Raw genomic sequence first — 21,053 nt, 5'->3', positions numbered from 1 at the left:
CACCAGCCTGGATGGGACCTCTTTCTCCTTAGCACCTCCACCTGAAGATTTCTCAGATTTTTTTTTTTTTTAATAATGCACACAAGTGAGCACCAAACTCTCCAACCCTGGTCCCCCACCAACAATATGAGCTTCCCTGGTGGCTCAGTGGTAAAGAATCCACCTGCCAATGCAGGAGACATGGGTTCGATCCCTGGGTTGGGAAGATCCCCTGGAGAAGGAAATGGCAACCCACTGAAGTATTCTTGCCCCAGGAATCCCGTGGACAGAAGAGCTTGGTGTGCTTCAGTCTATGGAGTCACAAATAGTTGGACAGGGCTTAGCAACTGCGCTTGAAGGCATGCACCCCGCAGGGTATCTTGTCCAAGTCTTTGTAATATATCAAGGCAGAGCAGTTCAACGATTAGAACTAATTAACATCTGTGGTTTTATTAGTGTCATAGTAATTTCCTCAGCTCACTGAACAACCAGAAACTGCCAAAGCACAGAAAACACTGAAATCACTGAGACAGAGCCTTCTAACCTCTCAGAGGAGCCAGAGAATGAGGAGTGAGGCTCAGAGGTGCTCAGTCTCGGCCTGGTAGCACTGGGCAGCAAAGAAAGCAAGATTTAGTCAAGAATCGTAGATGTGACATCTCATCACGTTTCCAATTTTCAAGTTCTTAAAATCGTACCCTTGTCTATTTTCTATTACACCTAAGCTTAATTATCAAGATGGGTAAACTCTTTTGTAATAATACAGACCTAAGTCTGGTATAAAACAAAGGTAAATATATGTGAATTTACGTGCAAGGAAACACCGTGCCCCTGCTCAAGTCTCTTTAAAGCTCAACACAAAGTAAAGATTAAAAATAGAACCACTGATTCATGAGGCTTTCAGTCTTTGCCTGAGTTTTCTGTGTAAATCGATAAGGAAGCTGTGACTAGTCTTGGGACAAGATGTAAACAGAACAAGGTTTGAAGTCTGTTTCTGTGAAGGACTTGGTTGCACAATTGCCCACCATCACACGGTCTAAGCTCTTCTCTTTGGCTCCAAGTCCCCATGAAATTTCAGGAGTCTGACATCTTTGTCTTTGACTGCATATTTTCTAAACTGAGACCAACTTACTCTGCCCCCCACCACATACATCAAAAGAAGATTAAACATTACATATATACAGTGGAATATTACTCAGTTGTTAAAAATAATGTCATTTGCAACAACATAGATGGACCTACAGAATGTCATACTGAGTGAAGTAAGTCAGACAGAGAAGGAGAAATATCGCATGACATCCCTTGTATGTGGAATCTAAAAAGAGAAATGATACAAAATGAACTTGCTCAACAGAAACAGACACACGGACTTCAAGAACCAAGCTTACGGTTGCCAGAGGGAAGGAGAGGGGAAAGGGATAGGTGGGGAGTTTGGTATTAAACGTACACACAGCTATCTTTAAAATGGGTAACCAACAAGGCCCTACTGCACAGCACAGGGAGCTCTGCTCAGTGTCATGTGCCAGCCTGGATGTGAGGGCAATTTGATGGAGAATGGACACATGTGTGTGTCTGGCTGAGTCCCTTTGCTGTTCACCTAGTACAACATTGTTTGCTAATCGGCTATACTGCAATAAAAACAAAAAGCTCAAAAGGAGAAAAAAAAAGATGATTGAAAAATTGAAAGCACAGTCACTAAGCAATATATTTCGCAAGAGTAATTTGGGGATGGAACACAGGCAGGGCTAGAGGGACAGATTCCTCCAGCTTGTTTTGATGTCAATGGCACTTTATGGTTTCATGAACGTAAGTGTAAAATTAATCCCCTGTGGGTCATTCTCTAAGAAACTAAAAACCAAAGTGCTGGCATGAGGCAAGGAGCCCCACAGGCTCAAGTGTCCTAATGCCAAGGAAATGTACTATTTTCTGTCCGTTCCTGGTATGTACCACATTAACTTTTTAAAAAAATCAACCTTTGTCATCTTTTCTTAGTAATTTAATGTTGGAATTTCAAAAGATCAAGTTTTCTCATTCATTGCACTTTATTTAGTAAAATTTAAATTCAATCCAGATGAACAACTAAGATATTAAAGATAAAAAACATATTTGCTAGTCTGATAAAAACATTTTGAGTGGAACATTGAAAGTATTATACTATATTTATTTCATTCTTTAAATACCGTCTAATTCCTATAGAGTTGCATTGGTAGATCATAAAGTAACATTTCCTTATAAGTGACGCTTTTGAACTGTAGTGTTAGAGAAGACTCTTAAGAGTCCCTTGGACTGCAGGAGATCCAACCAGTCCATCCTAAAGGAGATCAGTCCTGGGTGTTCATTGGAAGGACCGATGCTGAAGCTGAAACTCCAATACTTTTGGCCACCTCATGCGAAGAGCTGACTTATTGGAAAAGACCCTGATGCTGGGAAAGATTGAGGGCAGGTGGAGAAGGGGATGACAGAGGATGAGATGGTTGGATGGCATCACCAACTCGATGGACATGGGTTTGGGTGGACTCCAGGAGTTGGTGATGGACAGGGAGGCTTGGCATGCTGTGGTTCATGGGGTCGCAAAGAGTGGGACACAACTGAGCGACTGAACTGAACTGAACTGAAGATATATAAGCAAACTAATCACATTGTTTCATGAGAAATAGAATATATACATATATATGCATCCTTTATGGGCTTCCCAGATAGCACTAGTGATAAAGAATCCTCCTGCCTAAATAGGACACATAAGAGATGCAGGTTTGATCCTTGGGTCAGGAAGATTCCCCTGGAGGAAGACTTGGCAACACTCTCCATCTTTCTTACCTGGAGAATTCCCTGGACAGAGGAGCACGGCAGGCTACAGCTCACAGGATAGCAAAGAGTCAGACGCAAGGGAAGTAACTTAGCATGCATGCATGCATGACTCCTTTATAAGATTGTTATAATAGATACATATATGAGAGCAACTTTTACTTCCTGCCAAAAAAGGGACTATATTTGCTCTCTCACCTGAAGCAATAAAAAAATGAAATAAAATAAATGAATGAAACCCACATTATCAAACAACGATCCCTGAGCAATGAAAAGCCAATGATGTGCCCTACAATTGCCCCAAGATCCTGCCTTGGGTTTCCAGGCCCAGGCAAGGCAGGGCGGGCTGCAGAGGCCTGCAGTAGGTAGAATTCCCTGCAGAGAGCACCAAAGAGGAGTCAGCACCAAGAGAAACCTCCAGAGAGACCTGTAGAGGGTCCCCGGGAACAATTGAGCTGAGTGCGATGGCTTGTGGGGAAGCTACTGAAGGTTGGGGCAAGACCCCCAGGGAAGTGTGAGAGGAGCAGCATCAGGAGCTCACACGGGGCTGAGAACAGAACCTGTACCCACCAGGGAAGCAGGAAAATTTACCATTTATGGACTGCTGGCCAGAGTACACAGAAGAGTCTTGTCTAAGCTCCAGACCAAGGTTTTCAGTATTCACATCACTGGCATTTGGGCCTGAATAATTATTTATTAAGGAGTGTTTGTCCTGGGCATTGTAGACGGTTTAACACCCTCCCTGATTATCAGCCTGTTAGATACAAATTCCATAAATCCCACACACATTGCCAAATTCCTTGAAGATAAAATCATTCCTCACTGAACACCACTGCCTTAGACTGACCAGTCTTACATAAACAGTCTTAGACTGACTTTACCAGTCCTGTATAATAGATCTTCTGGGCAAGACACAGAAGTATGAAAACATTTACAAGAAAATTAATAGTATCTCAGGACAAAGTCAACATATTTAAAATGAAACAAAATTATCCAGTACATAAGATCAAATCACAGTATCTTGGATTACATAAAATTTACAGTTTTCGAATAAAAAAGAAAACATGCTCTATAAGGAGAAAAGCTAGTCAATTGAAAATGATCCAGTACTAATACAGGTGGTATATTTAAACAGACAATGTCTTGAAACAATTATTGTAACTATACTTCACATGCTTGAAATGGTAAATAAAGACATAGATAGACTATTTTAAAAACACCCAAATCAGATTTCTAGAGATGAAAAATATATGTTAGATTTTAAAATACACCGGAGAGGAATAATGACATATAAGACATGACAGAAAGAATCACAGATACCACAGTAACTCGTAAATGAAAGAGGAAACAGAACAAAAACTGTTTTATCTGTGAGTTCGAAGACAAATACATGTAGAATAATACACAAGTAATTAAAGTCATTGAAAGAAAATGGACAGAAGATGAAAAGAAGGAACGGAGAAGGGAAGGAAGAAAGAAAAAGGAAGAGGGAGTGAGGGCAAAAGAAAGAAGATTTAATGGTTAAAATTTTTTTTTTCTAATATGGTAAAAATTACAACCCCATAGATTCAAGAAACACTATGAGACATAACAACAAAATGCATGAAGACCATCACATTAAGATACTTGACATTTTGCCAAAGAAGATATAAAAATGGCTGATAAGTATATTAAAGAAATAGTCAGTATCACTAATCATCAGGGGAATGTAAATCAAACCACACTGAGCTATCACCTCACGCACACTGGGATGACTACTGTAAAAAAAATGTATCAAGTTTCGGTGAGAATGTGGAGTAACTGAAACCCTTGTGCACTGTTTGGGGGAATGTAAAATGGTGCATTACTCTATGGAGGACAGGATGGAGGTTCCTCAAAAAATTAAATGTAGAGCTACCATTTGCTCCAGAAATTCCAGTTCTGCATATATATACAAAGAAATGACAGCAGGGTCTCCAAGCGTTATCTGTTCCTGGCAGCCTTATTCACCGTGGCCAAAAGGAGGAAGCACCCGAGTGTCCATCAGTGGAGGGGTGGATAAAGAGAATGGATAAACAGCCTTTTAAAAAGGAGGGAATCTTGACTCATGCTGCACACGTGGTTGGAACTTAAGGACATTCTAACAAGTGAAATAAGTGAAAGTTGCTCAGTCATGTCCGACTCTTTGTGACCCCATGGACTGTAGCCAGCCAGGCTCTTCTGTCCATGGAATTCTCCAGGCAAGAATACTGGAGTGGGTTGTCATTTCCTTCTCCAGGGGATCTTCCCAACCAGACATTGAACCCAGGTCTCTTGCATTGCAGGCAGATTCTTTACTGTCTGAGTCCAATAAGTCATAAAAGCCCAATAAGTCATAAAAATAAGCCAGTCACAAAAAGACAAATACTGTATAATTCCCCCCATATGAGTTATCTAGAGACAGAAAGTAGAATGATGGATGCCAGGGGCTGGGGTAAGGTGGAAAAGAAGAGTTCTTTAAAGGATATCATTTCAGTTTTGCAAGATGAAAAGAACTCTGGAGATTGCACAGTAATATAAATATATTTGACACTATTGAATTACACACTTAAAAATAGTTAAGACTGTAAATTTTATGTTATATATATTTTTACCACAAATAAACATTTTTAAAGATAATAGGGGGCTACTATGAACAATTTTATGTCAGTAAATTTGACAGCTGGAAGGAAATGGACAAATCCCCTGAAAGACAAAAAACTATCAAAACACAGTGAAGAAAGAGAACCTAAACCAGCTCCATGTCTATTAAGGTAGCTGAATTTATAGTTAAACATCTCCCCTCCAAGAAATATTAGGAAAAGATGGTTTCACTACTGAATTCCACCAATATGGGATAAAGACAAAATTATAATTCCACAGAAGCTCAACTAGAAAATGGAAAAGGAGGCTATACTTCCTCATTTTATGAGGCCATCACTTTTTAAAAGTCAGCTATTGCAAGGAAAGAGGACTATAGATTTTATGAACATAGAAGAGTGAAAATTCTAAGCCAAAAGTGTCACCAAATCTGTTTCAACAGTATATGAAATATAACGAAGTGAGATTATTCCCAGAAATGCAAAATGAGTTTAACATTCAAAATCAATCAATATGATTTATAACATTAACAAAAGTGAGAATGCAATGAACATCTGAATAAAAGCAGAAAAGGCATTTCACAAAACTCAACATCAGATTTTTATAAAATCTTTCAGGAAACAAAGAATAGAAGGCTACATTCTTAACCTGAAAACGGGTGTCTGTGAAAAAGCCATGGTACAGATTATATCATACCTAAGGCAGAAGAATCAGTGTTTCTCTGTTACGATGCGAAACAAGCTGTGGATGCACGAGACAGCCGATGGAAACACAAAACGGTGCAATCACTCTGAAAATGAATGTCTTTCTTAAAAAGTTAAAGTTACACCTACCTTATGATCTAGCCATAGGCGTTTATCCAAAAGTTAAAAAAAAAAAAAAAGTCCGCACCCATACAAACCCTTGAACACAGATGTTCACGGCTTCTTTATTTGTAATAGCTAAGAAACAACCCAATTTCCATCAACAGATTTGTTGTTGTTGTTCGGTCATTAAGTAAGTCATGCCCAACTCTTTGTGAGCCCATGAACTGCAGCACGCCAGGCTTCCTTAACTATCTCCCTCAGTTTGCTCAAACTCATGTCCATTGAGTCAGTGATGCTATCCAACTATCTCATCCTCTGTCGTCCCCTTCTCCTCATGCCTTCAATCTTTCCCAGCATCAGGGTCTTTTCCAGTGAGTCTGCTCTTCACATCACGTGGCCAAAGTATCCGAGCTTCAGCTTCAGCATCAGTCCTTCCAGTGAATATTCAGGGTTGATTTCCTTTAGGATTGACTGGTTTGATCTCCTTGCTGTTCAAGGGACACTCAAGAGTCTTCATCACCACAATTCAAAAGCATTAATTTTTAGGCACTCAGCCTCATTTATGGTCCAGCTCTCACATCCATACATGACTACTGGGAAAAACATAGCTTCGAATATATAGACCTTTGTCAGCAAAGTGAAGTCTCTGCTTTTTAATATGCCATCTAGGTCTGTCATAGCTTTTCTTCCAAAGAGCAAGCGTCTTTTAATTTTGTGGTTGCAGTCACAGTCCACAGCGATTTTGGAGCCCAAGAACATGAAATCTGACCCTGTTTCCACTTTTTCCCCATCTATTTGCCATAGAGTGATGGGATTGAATGCAATGATCTTAGCTTTTTGAATATTGAGTTTTAAGCCAGCTTTTTCACTCCTCTCTTTCATCCTCATCAAGAGGCTTTTTAGTTCCTCTTTATTTTCTGCCATTAAAGTGGTATCATCTGCATATCTGAGGTTGTTGATATTTCTCTCAGCAATCTTGATTCCAGCTTGTGAGTCATCAAGCCCAGCATTTCATATGATGTACTCTGCGTATAAGTTAAATAAGCAGGGTCACAATATACAGCCTTGACGTACTTCTTTCCCAATTTTGAACCAGGCTCTTATTTCATGTCCAGTTCTGTTCTTTCTTGTCCTGCATATAGATTTCTCAGGAGGCAGATAAAGGGGTCTCATATTTCCATCTCTTCAAGAGTATTCCACAGTTTGTTCTGATCCATACAGTCAAAGGCTTTAGCTAGTCAATGAAGCAGAAGTAGATTTTTTTAATGTATAAACAAATTTTTGTACACCTATAACATGCAGCAGTAAGAAAGAGCGGAATATTGATACATGCAATGACCTTGATGGATCTCAAAAAGTTATGCTGAGTAAAAGAAACCAGACAAAAAGGAGTACATAACATATTATGCCATCTGTGTAAAAATTCTGTGGAAAACAAAGTAATCTATAGCAATAGAAAGCACATCAGTGGTTTCCTGGAATCAGAGGTGGTAGTGAAAGTGTAAAAAAAAATCTGTAAATGTTCAAGTTTCTTGCTAGAAACCCACCTTTAAAAGAAGAAAGTATTCCCTTCAGGTGGAGAAATTCAAATAGTTAGGATATTTTATTTATATGTATAAAATCTTAAACTATCCTTGAAAGTACCTTGGAAGCTACAGTGCCTATTTAGACTGTCGAGTTTTGGAAATGCCACCAACTGTAACACAGTAAACTGCAGAGCAAGTCAAGATGAACTAAGAGGAAACTTACTGGTTATATCCTGAGAGGGGAACGTGTCAGGAACTCCAAAACAGGACTTTAAAATGAACATATAATCTGGTATATGCTACAGGATGGTGGGCTACGAGTGAGCATCTATGCATCATCACTAAATTCCTGATATCTCAGCCAATAAAACACTCTCTCCAAAGGGGAGAACACCAGGTTTCTCAAACTGTTTAAAAGTGATGGACAGCTATGAGATTGTCAGCCAGTGGGGACATAAGGGGGCTTCTCAGGTCACACTACTGGTAAAGAATCAAGAGATGCAGACTGGATCCCTGGGTTGGGAAGATCCCCTGGAGGAGGAGATGGCAACCCACTGCAGGATTCTTGCCTTAAACGTCCCATGGACAGAAGAGCCTGGCGGGCTACATACATAGACATACATACATACATAGACATACATGGGGTCACAAAGAGTCGGACATGACTGAAGTAACTCAGCACTCATGCATGGGGGGATAAACCTGCCACGAAGGGACAATAGTTCTCCCTTCAACTTTAAAACCTGTATTTTGAAAGATCAGAGACAGTGACAAAGAAAATCCCCCTACCGCCACAGGTTGCTTAGAGTATAGAAAATATGATTGCTGCAGCCATTAAAAAAAAAATACTTGGAAGATATTTACATTTATTTTTACTTCCCCACATCACCCGTCATAGACATACATGGCTTATGTCTCCATCAGGAACTCTCAAGTGATTAGTATAGCCAATAGAGAAGTCAGTCTTTGGTCACAATGTTGAAGGCTCCTGGGTTGGGTCCCCCCAGCCCTCTTTGAAATGAGCTAATATAGCCATTTATGTCAAGCTTCCCAGATGGCGCTAGTGGTAAAGAACCTGCCTGCCAATGCAGGAGACACAGGAGACATGATTCGATTCCTGAGTCAGGAAGATTCCCTGCAGGAGGGCATGACAGCCCACTCCAGGATTCTTGCCTAGGGAATCCCATGGACAGAGGAGGCTGGCGGGCTAAGTCCAGGGGGTTGCAAAGAGTCAGACAAAACTGAAGTGACTTAGCATGCACGCAGGCAGCCATTTATGTCGCAATCAAGTATTAACCCAAATACCCCAGAAACAGAATTGACGGATCCAAGCATCCCTGGAGTCAGAATAGCATCCACAGATGCTCTAAATAAGGTGAAATCTCAAAGCCCATTAACTGCCACAATCAGGCTCTCAACCCCTGCCCAGCTGGGACGTGGGAACATCCCCTGCTGAGTAAAACCTTATGAGCTCTGAAACCAAGACACCCAGCCTCACTCCAAAGTGTTCAGTAATGCATTAAAAACTGCTGGAGACAGGATACCAACATAAATTGACCATGTCATCTGTGATTCATTCTGATAAGACAGTGCCAGGATCTCTGAGAAACCTTCGAGTTATTAGATAAAGAGATGCATCCATCATCAGAAAGTTTAGCTTAGCTTTGATAATGATGTCTAACTTATTTTGCATTTAAAAAATGTTTAATGTTTTTATTGTGGTAAAAGTCACTTAATATAAAACATACTATCTTAACAGTGTTTAACTGCACAGCTCACTGGCAGCGAGCACATTCACACTGTTATGCAACTCACACCGTCTTCTGAATAACTCTCACATCCATCTCCTGAATTTTCCCTTTCCTAAACTGAAACTCTGTCCCCATTAAACACTAACACCCCATCTCCCCTCCTTACCTGCATCCCCCAGCCTCTGGCACCTACCAGCGTACTTTCTGACTCCATGGATTTGACTATTCTAGGCATAGGAGAAGGCAATGGCACCCCACTCCAGTACTCTTGCCTGGAAAATCCCATGGATGGAGGAGCCTGGTGGGCTGCAGTCCATGGGGTCGCTAAGAGTCGGATACGACTGAACGACTTCACTTTCACTTTCCACTTTCACGCATTGGAGAAGGAAATGGCAACCCACTCCAGTGTTCTTGCCTGGAGAATCCCAGGGACAGGGGAGCCTGGTGGGCTGCCGTCTATGGGGTCGCACAGAGTCGGACACGACTGAAGCGACTTAGCAGTAGCAGCAGGCACCTCTTATGGGGCTTCCCTGGTGGCCCAGCAGCAAAGAATCTGCCTGCAATGCAGGAGATGCAGGTTTGATCCTTGGGCCTGGAAGATCTCCTGGAGGAGGGCATGGCAACCCACTCAAGTATTCACACCTGGGGAATCTCCTGAACAGAGGAGCCTGGTGGGCTACAGTCCATATGGTCACAAATAGTCAGACATGACTGAGCAACTAAATAACAACAACATGCAAGATAAATGAAACCATAGGTTTTTTCCCACCTACATTTCTGCTGTGATATTTAGCATAAGACTCCTCCTTGAGTCTTGCAATGGAAAAAGGAGAGATGACAGAGTTCTCAAATCTTTCTGGAAGATACTCTCCAAAGCTGCTAAGAAGGGCCATTGCACTTTCTGAGGTCCTGGCTTGAATCAAAGCTTCATACTGTTCAAGGCCAGGCTGCCTCCTGCGTTTAAATATCCCTGCTAGCAGCTTACAGCAGGGATGCAGCCCTCGGTGTGGAAACAGCTGCTCTGCAGCTCCTTGTAAGGGAGTCTCACTGGCCAGTCCCCATCTGGGCAGGGTTCCAGGGCAGAGAGGACCACACAGGACAACCCTGGAGAAGAAGACTCGGTGCATGCGACACCTGCCATTGTACGCTGGTGGCTGATGCCTTGGCAATGCCCAAAACGCGGAGCATGAAGGACAAGCAGGACTGAGTTGCAAGGTGCAGACCTCACCATGTAAGGACCTGTACCTCCAGCAAGGCTACTGTGCCCTCTCCACTCTCCTTCCTCCGTGATGTCAAGGCAGCTGGCATTGAGGTGTCAATTTTACAGACTGGCGGGGTCGTGTATTAACATGATGTAACACCCCCCTTAAACAAGCAGCCAAGGAGCCAGATTTCTATTGTGCTCTGGGCCCCGCTTCGGCTCTTCTGCTCCGTGTGGGAACCGCTTGGGTGCCCATGGGGCAGGGCTGGTATATGAGCTTCCATTTCTGAGGCAACTCATTATTTGCTATGGCATCACCAGGAGTAATTCTTTCCAGCTCTGTTTTATGGACTTTGCTGCTTAAGGCATTGAGTTATTCTTGGAACTAGACCACTGGGGATATAGAAATACATCAGCAATTGGCTTTGCCTATGGCAAGAGCCCAGGAGTCCAGTGGCCAATTTTGTCGTTTTTGAGTATTTCCAACCATTAACCTTGAGTGCTGAAATCAACTACAGTCATGGAGATGACACTGACGATGTATCTGTGAATTGCACAGGCTGGTTTTTGAATGGAAAGCACCATGTTCTTCTGATGCTTCTCTGTGTAGAGTGTTAGCATATTGCCTGAAAAATGTAGGTACCAAACCGACTCTGTGCTGCTCAGAGCTCAGAGGCATAAATTGGGAAGATTAAGTAGCTCTAGTTATTAAAGTGGGCTCAGGGAGGAGCTATCACTGACATGGGGGAGAGGTCTCCAGAAAGTATTTTGAATCCTTTCCTGCCCCTTGATGCCCGTGGTCTCTGCCAGACCATGAGGAAACATGGATGCCTCCCTAACAGCTGAGCTTTGCCACCTTCACTGATGGATAAGTAGAAAACCAGAATTCCAGAATCTCAGGGAGCGAGTGGAGAAGATGCATTTCTACTCAGGGGAGAGGGATGAAGAATGTTCTAGAAACCATACCCTCCAAGACTGCAGATTTCTCACCTTCGTTCCCCCCTTTCCCCACCTTCTTTCTCTCCCTGGAGCAGGTTTCTTGACCTCAGCACTACTAACAGTTTAAGCTGAATAACTGGCTGTTGAGGAGGGGAGTAGTGGGAGAGGGTTTCCTGTGCATTCCAGGACACTTAGCGGCTTTCCTGTCCTCCCTAAGAAATGAAAGAAGCACTCTCACCAACTGTGAAAATGAAAAATATCTCCATGCCTTGTCAAATGTCCGCTGGGGGAAAAATTGCCCCCAGATGAGAATCTCTTCTCTAGAGTAACAATATAGTGAAAAATAGGTCAGTGATGGTCATTATAGTCACTAGGTATTTGACTAAGCGTATTTTTTTCAAGCTTTAAAACAACTCATACCAGTTGATGCTATCTCTCTTCCTCCTTCACACAGGGAGAAACTGAAGCACAGCAAAGTTAAGTTGCTCAGGTAAACTGAGGGTGGGATTCAGAGAGAGCAGCACTGCTCTACACAGACCCTCCCATGCTACAGGGGTCACGGCTACACACACGGGCTGTCACACAGGATACTGAGGTTATGTGAGAGCTTCACAGATATCACGAAAGAGAGAGCTTTCAGTAGGAAAGTCTATTAAAGACGCAGTTCGTAGACTGTAGTTGAAACTGTACCTAGCATTTAACTTACTTTGTAAGAAAAGGAGATGCCTTCCTGGGGCAAAGCCCTGTTGCCCATATGCTGCTCAAGGTGGTAGGGTCTTCCTGCCTCTGCTACTAAACTGCTAACTGAGCATCATTTGGGGACTTGCCAGTCCTCTCAGTCCCAGATGCTCCTGTCTTTCCCTGCCCACTGGGTGCCCAGCAGTTCACAGCATTTTCCTCATTGATTGTCTGTCTCCCCTTGGGGCACAGGAACCATGGAACTCTACAGCGGCATTTCCCGTACAGCTCTAAGGGTGAACTTGCTGATTGACGTCCACAAGCAGCCAGGTTCCTGCAGGATACAAGCTCCTGTTTGCCCTACGGAGAGCTGCTCTGCCCTGAGAGCCAGTCTTCCCTCTGAATGGGGACGGGGCGTGGTGCCGAGCTGGGGGAGGCACTCGTGCAAGCGGGAACATCTGGGAAGCATCGACTGCAATCAGGGGCCAGCCCAGCAGTAAAAGGAAACCAGGGACACGGGGCGAGTCCTGTCTCTGACCAGGCCCAGTTGTTCCTGGAGTGAGGCGCTTGATTTCAGCACCAGCCATGGAAATGTGCTCTGATCTCACTCGGCTTTGATGCCAGGAACAAGCAGTGCCCGTCTCCAAGACCAAACCATTCCTATACACAGCTGCGAGCCTGATCAGAGGGGCATTCACAGGGGTCCGGGGAAAGCAGAGGAGACCTCTTCCAGACACTTCCAGAGTGGGGAGGGATGACTTCAAAGCAAAAGGCAGGTCTGTGTGCTTAGATTGTTGCTATGGTTCAGTCCCTCAGTCACTACAGCCCACCAGGCTCCCCTGTCCTTCACTGTCTCCAGAGTTTGCTCAAACTCTTGTCTGTTGAGTCGATGATGCCATCCAACCATCATGTGCTACACTGCCCCTTCTCCCCCTGCCCTCAATCTTCCAGCATCAAAGTGTTTTCCAGTGAGTCAGCACTTCAGAAGGCTGAAGGCTGAGGAATTAATGCTCTGGAACTGTGGTGCTGAAGAAGACTCTTGAGAGTCCCCTGGACAAATAGGAGATCAAACCAGTCAATCCTAAAGGAAATCAACCCTGAATATTCATTGGAAGGACTGATGCTGAAGCTGAAGCTCCAATACTTTGACCACCTGATGTGAAGAACTTACTCATTGGAAAAGACCCTGATGCTGGGAAAGATTGAAGGCATGAGGAGAAGGGGACAACAGAGGATGAGATGACTGGATGCCACTCCTGACTCAATGGGCATGAGTTTGTGAAAACTCCTGGAGATAGTGAAGGACAGGGAAGCCTGGCATGCTGTAGTCCATGGGGTCACAAAGAGATGGACATGACCTAGTGACTATACAACAACAGACACACACACAAAAACTAATACACATTATCTGCATATTTATGCTGTATCTGTTTTATATAATGCCAGAATATTTACTACATGTACTATTATATTAGACCCACACACCATATGTACTATTATATTAAAACTGCACACATGTGCATGTATATGTGTGCACACATATGCACATACACTTGGCATGTGTATGTGTACACATACATGTGCACACACACACTTGGCATGTGTATGTGTACGCACACACATGGACATGCACACAATTTAGACAACGCCATTGACAGTGCGGATGTGGCGCACCTGGGCTTCTCCCCGATGACAGGATACAAACCGGCACAACTCCCAGTAGTCACACAGCAGTCAGTCACTGGCTAACACTGAGCATGTGCTGTATGACACAGCGACGCCTCCACAGGATGCTCACCAGAGACGCCTGTGCACACACATCAAAAGCATGTATGCAAACATGTCACAGCAGCAGCATCCTCCACAGCTCCAGGCTATAAAGGAAGCAAGTGTCCATCAAGAGTAACTGGACACTGTGCATATTCAGAGTGAAATACCAGGAAGAGTGAAAATTCACGTGATAGAGATTCATGCAGCAACCCAGATGGATTCACACATAAAATTTAGATGAAGGAGACCAGACAGGAAAGAGTACAGACCACAACACAATTCACTGTGTACGAAGCCCAAGAAGAGGCCCCCAGCATGTGGTGTGCGTGGCGAGACCACCCTCCTGAGTGGCGGGTACAAGGTGAAACCATAACCTGTACCCTCGCCATCCATGTGTGATGCCCCTCAGCAAATCTATATTAACTATTGTTTCCATATTGTGCATAAAGAACAAATAACTGTTGAATTGATATTAAATTATATCTAGCTAGAATTGCTTGGGTCACCCAGATTTGCAACATGTAGTTCAAAGTGCTGACTTGTAAATGAATTGAAAGGACTTTTCATAATCTCAACAGAAATAATATTCATATAACTTTTCCTAAAATGTATATTTCTGTAATAATGTTTCATTTTGCCATTGCTATTGTTCAGTCACCAAATTGTGTCCAACTCCCCATGACAACTTGGCAGCTGAGCAATTAACTGCTGAACGACAATGGCAAAATTGAGTGTTTTTACAGAAATTTATATTTTAGGGGAAAATATATGAATATTATACAAATTTCTATAAAAATGTTGAATTTTGCCAAGTTCATCAATTAATTTGATGCTTTCTATAAAGGATGCATACATGAATTTTTTTTGCTTTGGTTTCTTAGAAGGGAACAAAGACTTCAATTTAGAAGAGATTGAAATTAACTGATTTTGCAGGGAAGTGTAAAGGAACCCCCTGGGTTACATGCCTTTCTCTTTGCAAATGAGCACGTTGGTCCTTGGCTAAAATTTTGCACATGGAGATGCTCCCATATTTGGATCCATAAAATAGAAGTCACTGTATCTGTCACGTGGGTTTGTTCTGAGAGTTAAGCAAGGCATGTAACGAGAAAGTCTTGGAACTCTGCCTGGCAAAGCAGTGGTGAACACGACATACTTAAAAATAAAGACAGAAGTTAGGTCAGCTCAGGGTGACATTCAGGGTGGGGCTGAGTCCAGGTGTGCGCACCGTGCATGTGGCTGAGTCCAGGTGTGCGCACCGTGCGCATGCTTGGCACACACAGCGGTACACTGCTGTCCTTCAGAATCGACGGATAGACGGTGACAGGACTCTGACGCACGGCTCTCAGCTTCAGTGTCCTAGCATCATGGCACTCTGCAACCCAGAACGTCACATCTGCGAGAGCACCAGGGCACTCTGTGTGTGAGCTTCCTCACTGCAGGAGGGGTCAGCAACAGGAGGCAGCGACAGACAAAGATAGAGGTGTCGGTGATGGCTCCCTCTCCCCACGTGGGCTCGATCCACGTAGGAGGGAACATAAGGGTCAGTGATCAGGAGGGACCTGGGTGCTGAGGAAGCAAATGTGCTGTTCATCCCGGGGTTGGGGACGTGCTCCAGGAAGCTCTGTGGCCTCTGAAGATCACGGAGTACCCCAGGAATGCCTGCAGGGCTCTGTGGGCCTAGGAAAAAGAGGATCTCCATGGAGGGCCTGTCACTGGAGAAGCTGTGACCTCCTCCTGCTCCGAGCCCACGGTGGCCCAATGGACCTTTCCCCTCCCTCACCTCTGGGGAATTTCTTTTAATACCTTTCATTGCAAGGCAACCCCTAAGCTTCCGGAGGCCACTTTTGAGCCGGGCAGCATCCATGTGAGTCCAGAGTGCATGTCCCTAGCCTTGCCCTTGAGACAACGTTGCCCACACCAGCAGAGCCTGCGCCCCGGGGGGTCCCATCACTGCACCCCAGCTGGACAAGGACATGTCCCTGGGAGTGCCAGCCTCAGCATGAGCCTTTCATGCAAACAGACACTCTCAGGAGCATTGGAAACTCATTCCTAGCACCTTTTCTTTTTCCCCAGTAAAAATGTAACATAAAAGGTGTGGCTTTAATACTCTGTCAAATAACCGATGCCTGGACTCCTTATCTTCCCTGACAGCTGCCGCTCTAACTCACATTTCAGGCACGTGACTGGCGGTCATCAGAGAGACCAAGCTTAAAGCAAGTAACCAGCTGTAGACATCTTTCTTTGATTATGGGATTCAGACAACAGGTCTTTGAATTTTTATGAATATAAGTAACAGTCTTCTTTTGTTTTATTTGATTTTTATGGTGTTATTAAATGGCAACCCACTCCAGTGTTCTTGCCTGGAGAATCCCAGGGACGGGGGGCCACCGTCTATGGGGTCGCACAGAGTCAGACAGGACTGAAGCGACTTAGCAGCAGCAGCAGCATTGTAAAAAGAGAGAAAAAAAACAAAACAAAAAACCTCTATTTGTGTAACCTGTGTGTAAAAAAGCATGTGTGACAAGCTCGTGCATCAAACCCTCATGCAGGGAGAAAGTGTGCTCAGCCCCACTTGGTCAGGTGTGGTCCAGACACTGTGCCTGAGTCCTAAACAATGGGTGTTGAGCATTCTCTCCACAGGCAGGGCAGATGTGTAAATGTATCTCACAGGCCGTTTGCACACAATCCCTTTCTCTGATGACCTTGGAAGCTCTTAACATCTGAAGATGGCCAACCCTCAAGGGAGCAGGAACGCAGGCTCCTGACTCAGCACAGGAAGGACTCTGCCCAGCACCCTGCACACAAGGGAGGGAGTGAGAAAGAAACTTGACGACGTAGAAGTCACAGAGAGTTTAGAATTTTCCTAAGGGAGCACTGCAGAACTGATGCTTTCAAACTGCAATGCTGGAGAAGGCTCTTGAGAGTCCCTTAGACTGCAAAGAGATCAAACCAGTCAATCCTAAAGGAAATCAGTCCTGAATATTCACTGGAAGGACTGATACTGAAGCAGAAGCTCCAATCCTTTTGCCACCTGCTGTGAAAAGCTGACTCATTGGAAAAGACCCTGATGCTGGGAAAGATTGCTGGTGGGAGGAGAAGGGGACGACAGAGGATGAGATGGTTGGATGGCGTCACTGACTCAATGAACGTGAATTTTCAGTGCCACCTGGGAAGCCCTATGTCCTGACTACTCCATGGTATAATGTCAGGGTGTGACGTCACGGTGTGATGTCACACCATTACACCTCCTGGAAGTCCGGAAAGAATCGTCTAGCTAGGTGTCTTGCTCTTGTGTTCAAACTACAGCTGCTCATCCTTCTACATGCTAGTGGTCCACTAGTGAGGTCGTTGTTTTCAGAACAGTGTGTATGTCGACAAAGAAATCCAGTCACAGCCTCAAAGTAGAGAGCTATTTTATTTGGTGGGAATCTTTAGGAATCCGCCCAGGAGACGGAGTCTCAGTAACTGAGAAAACGCCCAGCTCCTCAGCCATCACCTTGGGAGTGGCAGCATCAGCTGGATCCCAGTTTGGGGAGCCCTCATTCACATCTGGAGGCCGGAAAGCTCCGCTGGCTGTGACATTCCTCGTTTCCTGGTACGGCAGGGGACATTTTCATTTCACACATATACAATCATAGAGATCTATGGGGAAATTGTTTATATCTGAGCACTTCAGTTCAGTTGCTCAGTCATGTCCCACTCTTTGCGACCCCATGGACTGCAGCATGCTAGGCCTCCCTGTCCTTTGCCAACTCCGAGTTTACTTAAACTCATGTCCATTGAGTCAGTGATGCCATCCAACCATCTCATTCTCTGTCGTCCCCTTCTCCTCCTGCCTTCAATCTTTCCCAGAATCAGGGTCTTTTCAAATAAGTCAATTCTTCCCACCAAAGTATTGGAGTTTCAGCTTCAGCATCAGTCCTTCTAATGAATCCTTCCTGCATAAAAAAGGTTCCAGAATGGGATTTCAGAGCAAAACAGAGGAAATTTTCTCAAAAAAGCACTTTGAGCGCTCTTCAGAGACTCAAGGGTGTCTAAGCTGCCTCGAGAGATTCTTCTGGTAATCAGCACCATCTCAAAACATAAATGCACTGAGAAGTGGTCTTTGTCATTTTAAACAAGGAACAACCCCCCAAGCATTTGCCGCTTTACGCACACAATGGTCCCTTGAAGACCAAGGCTTTCTCTGCATAACAACAGGTTGCCACGGCAACAGCAGTACAAACCTGGCAGATCCGATCTTCTTTCAGGGGCACCTCTGAAAGTGAAGTGAAAGTCACTCAGTCATGTCTGACTCTTTTCGACCTCAAGTCCGTGGAATTCTCCAGGCCAGAATACTGGAGTGGGTAGCCTTTCCCTTCTCCAGGGGATCTTCCCAACCCAGGGATCGAACCCAGGTCTCCCACATTGCAGGAGGATTCGTTACCAGCTGAGCTATCAGAGAAGCCTCAGGGGCACCTGTACTATTGTGAAAATCACCCCAGGGAGGAGCTTCTGTCTCAGTCTTCATTACCTAAAGCAGGGAAAAATGAACATACCAAGGATGGGACATGCTTGATACGAATCCATCTGCTCCCAAACACACACAAACAGCTCTTCCTTCTTCTTGACGATCTAGACTAGCATTTGGAAATAGCATGTGCAACTTTCCTGGTGGTCCAGTGGTTAAGAATCTGCCTTCCAACGCAGGGGACATAGGTGCAATCCCTGGCCTGCGAAACAAGATCTCAGAGATATCCCTTGCACATCACAACTAGAGAAAGCCTACACGCTGCAATGAAGACCTAGGGCAGCCAAAATTCTAAAAAGAAATAAAAAGAATAAACTAGCATTTCATACTATCAAGGGCAGAGAATTAAAGCATGTGGTTCAAGATCTGAGTGGCAAAACCCTCTGCAGCTGGTATTGCCTGGGGGCTGAGGTCATGCTACCAACTGTGGCTAAAAATATGTCGGGCATCCATGCCCGGGGACTCCCCGCGTGTTGCACACCGAACTTGTAAATATCCCGTGCACAGAATCAGTCAGCCGTCCAAACAGCCGCCCCACCGTCAGACTCAGACAGGCTCCGTCAGCAGCAATGCAGAGGCAGGAAGGGGAGGAGAACCACCCAATTGCCTACCTGCCAGACCGCCGCCCTGCATCTCTTCCATCGCTGGCCTCTCATTCACGCCCGCACACACTCGGAAGCGTTGAGTACATGACTCCCACTGAAGAAGGAAACAGACAGAACAGGCTCCATCCTGAAAGCTGCACTCCAGCTCGGGGCAGACTGTACACTGTGAGCTCTGTGCCCAGTATCTATGGAAACAACATACCAACTGGAAAACCAGGCCCCCGGATGGAAGAGCCCCAGGGCTCGTACCTAGACTCTCCATCCTAAAAGAATACCCTAATTATCTGTGTAACCGAATAGAATCATACATCCTATTATGCTTATTGGGCTATGACCACAGGCCTACTGATAACTGTCTACTGTTAACTACCTAGGCTTAAGGCATATGAATCACAGGTGAACTTTGATTGTGTCTTTCTTTTCCTTTGTTCAGACTAGTTTCAGGGAATTTGGGGAGATGGGTTTGGGCACGTACATTTAGGGTATATAAGGTTTTCACAAAAACTGGTTGGACTCCTTGGCTAAGAGGAGACTCTGCCTTGGGCCCCTGGTGTAATAAACTGCGCTCCACTCTCTGCATTGTCCTTCTGAGTGAGTTTGTTTCCCAGAACACGTGGCTACAGTACCATGTGCCCAAGCCTCTCAGGCATCTCAAATGGAGCAGGAGTTGGAGGCAGTTCTCTGCAGGGCTCTCCTGCTTGCAAGCTCTCTTGTGAGCCGAGGCGCTGACTGCATTTGTTCCAGCTTTTCAAGGATGTTTGTACAGGGAGCAGCTTTTAGTGGAAGAGGACCAATCTCCCTCCAAGCAGAAGGCAGGACGTCTTATCATCAAGCAAGAGAAAGTCTTCCTTTGGTGAATAGTAGCAGCAGGTGAATCACAAGGTTGGATTCCTACACATTTCATCCAAATGAAATCTCAGTTCAGTTCAGTTGCTCGGTCATGTCTGACTCTTTGGGACCCCATGGACTGTAGCATGCCAGGCCTCCCTGTCAAATCTAGCCACAAGCATTAATTCCTGTCTATATGTTTATTGAGGATTATTAAATTCTTGTAGGTGCCTCCAGACACTTTGGCAAAGGAAAACATTAATCAGCCTGGAACTTCAGCTGCAGCCCTCAGTGTGTATTGAGCGCATCTACCTTATGCTGTGATTACACCCGTTACAGAGACACTGTATGACGTAATCGATGTGTCTATAGACTCCTTGGGAATGCGCATACGAGAGCCACGTTGTAACTTTGTTTTTCTAACCTTCACATTATTGTTCCTACTGCTTATTCTAATACATGTACAATATTTACGGGGGAAAAATCAGCCTAAACTTTTTATCACAGTAGAGTTAACGAGTCTATAATAGAAAACAGTCTTTCAATCAATGAAAAGCTGACAGGGAAAATGAAAAAATAGTTTAAAAGTTAGGGATCTGGTAGACTAAAGTCTTGAAGCTTGTCTCCACTCTTCCAAAGCTAGTCATCCACAGGCTCACCCGGAAGAGACCTGTGAATGGACAACACGTGGGTCCTGTGCGTGGTCTCCTAGGACTGATCAGTGGGATTTCCCTAATGTCCTTGTGATCCTCCTTGAGGTCACGGATGGAGGGTATAAGCTGAGGAAGGAAGAATACTGTTACATGTAAATCAAGGGAGAGAACCATGAACCCCCTGAGGCAGAATTTCCCACCATTTGGCACAGAAGAGACCTGTGCAAATGCAGAAACTGAGGCTCGGCGATGTGACCGGCCCGCGGGTCCAGGCTCCCTGAGCCGCAGGGTGTCTGCAAAACCGTGTCCTCTGGGCCTGCTGATTCTGCAACTTCACCGCACGACCCTCCTTCCCCCGATTACTCATTCTCTCCCACCTCCCTCAGCCTCTGGTCCCTTCCTGTCCT

General features: G+C 44.6%; 1 long non-coding RNA gene across 1 annotated transcript; it reads right to left on the bottom strand.

Annotated features, from left to right (window-relative positions):
- Positions 1-17,929: 17,929 nt before the first annotated feature.
- On the bottom strand, positions 17,930-19,330 carry LOC123330545. Its single transcript, XR_006640301.1, has 3 exons — positions 19,172-19,330; positions 18,277-18,563; positions 17,930-17,988 (listed from the first exon to the last, which is right to left on the bottom strand). It is a non-coding gene; the product is annotated as an uncharacterized LOC123330545 (long non-coding RNA).
- Positions 19,331-21,053: the final 1,723 nt, after the last annotated feature.

Source organism: Bubalus bubalis, chromosome 19 (assembly GCF_019923935.1).
Source record: "Bubalus bubalis isolate 160015118507 breed Murrah chromosome 19, NDDB_SH_1, whole genome shotgun sequence".
Classification (NCBI taxonomy): Eukaryota; Metazoa; Chordata; class Mammalia; order Artiodactyla; family Bovidae; genus Bubalus; species Bubalus bubalis.
This window is presented reverse-complemented; position numbering and strand designations above follow the sequence as displayed.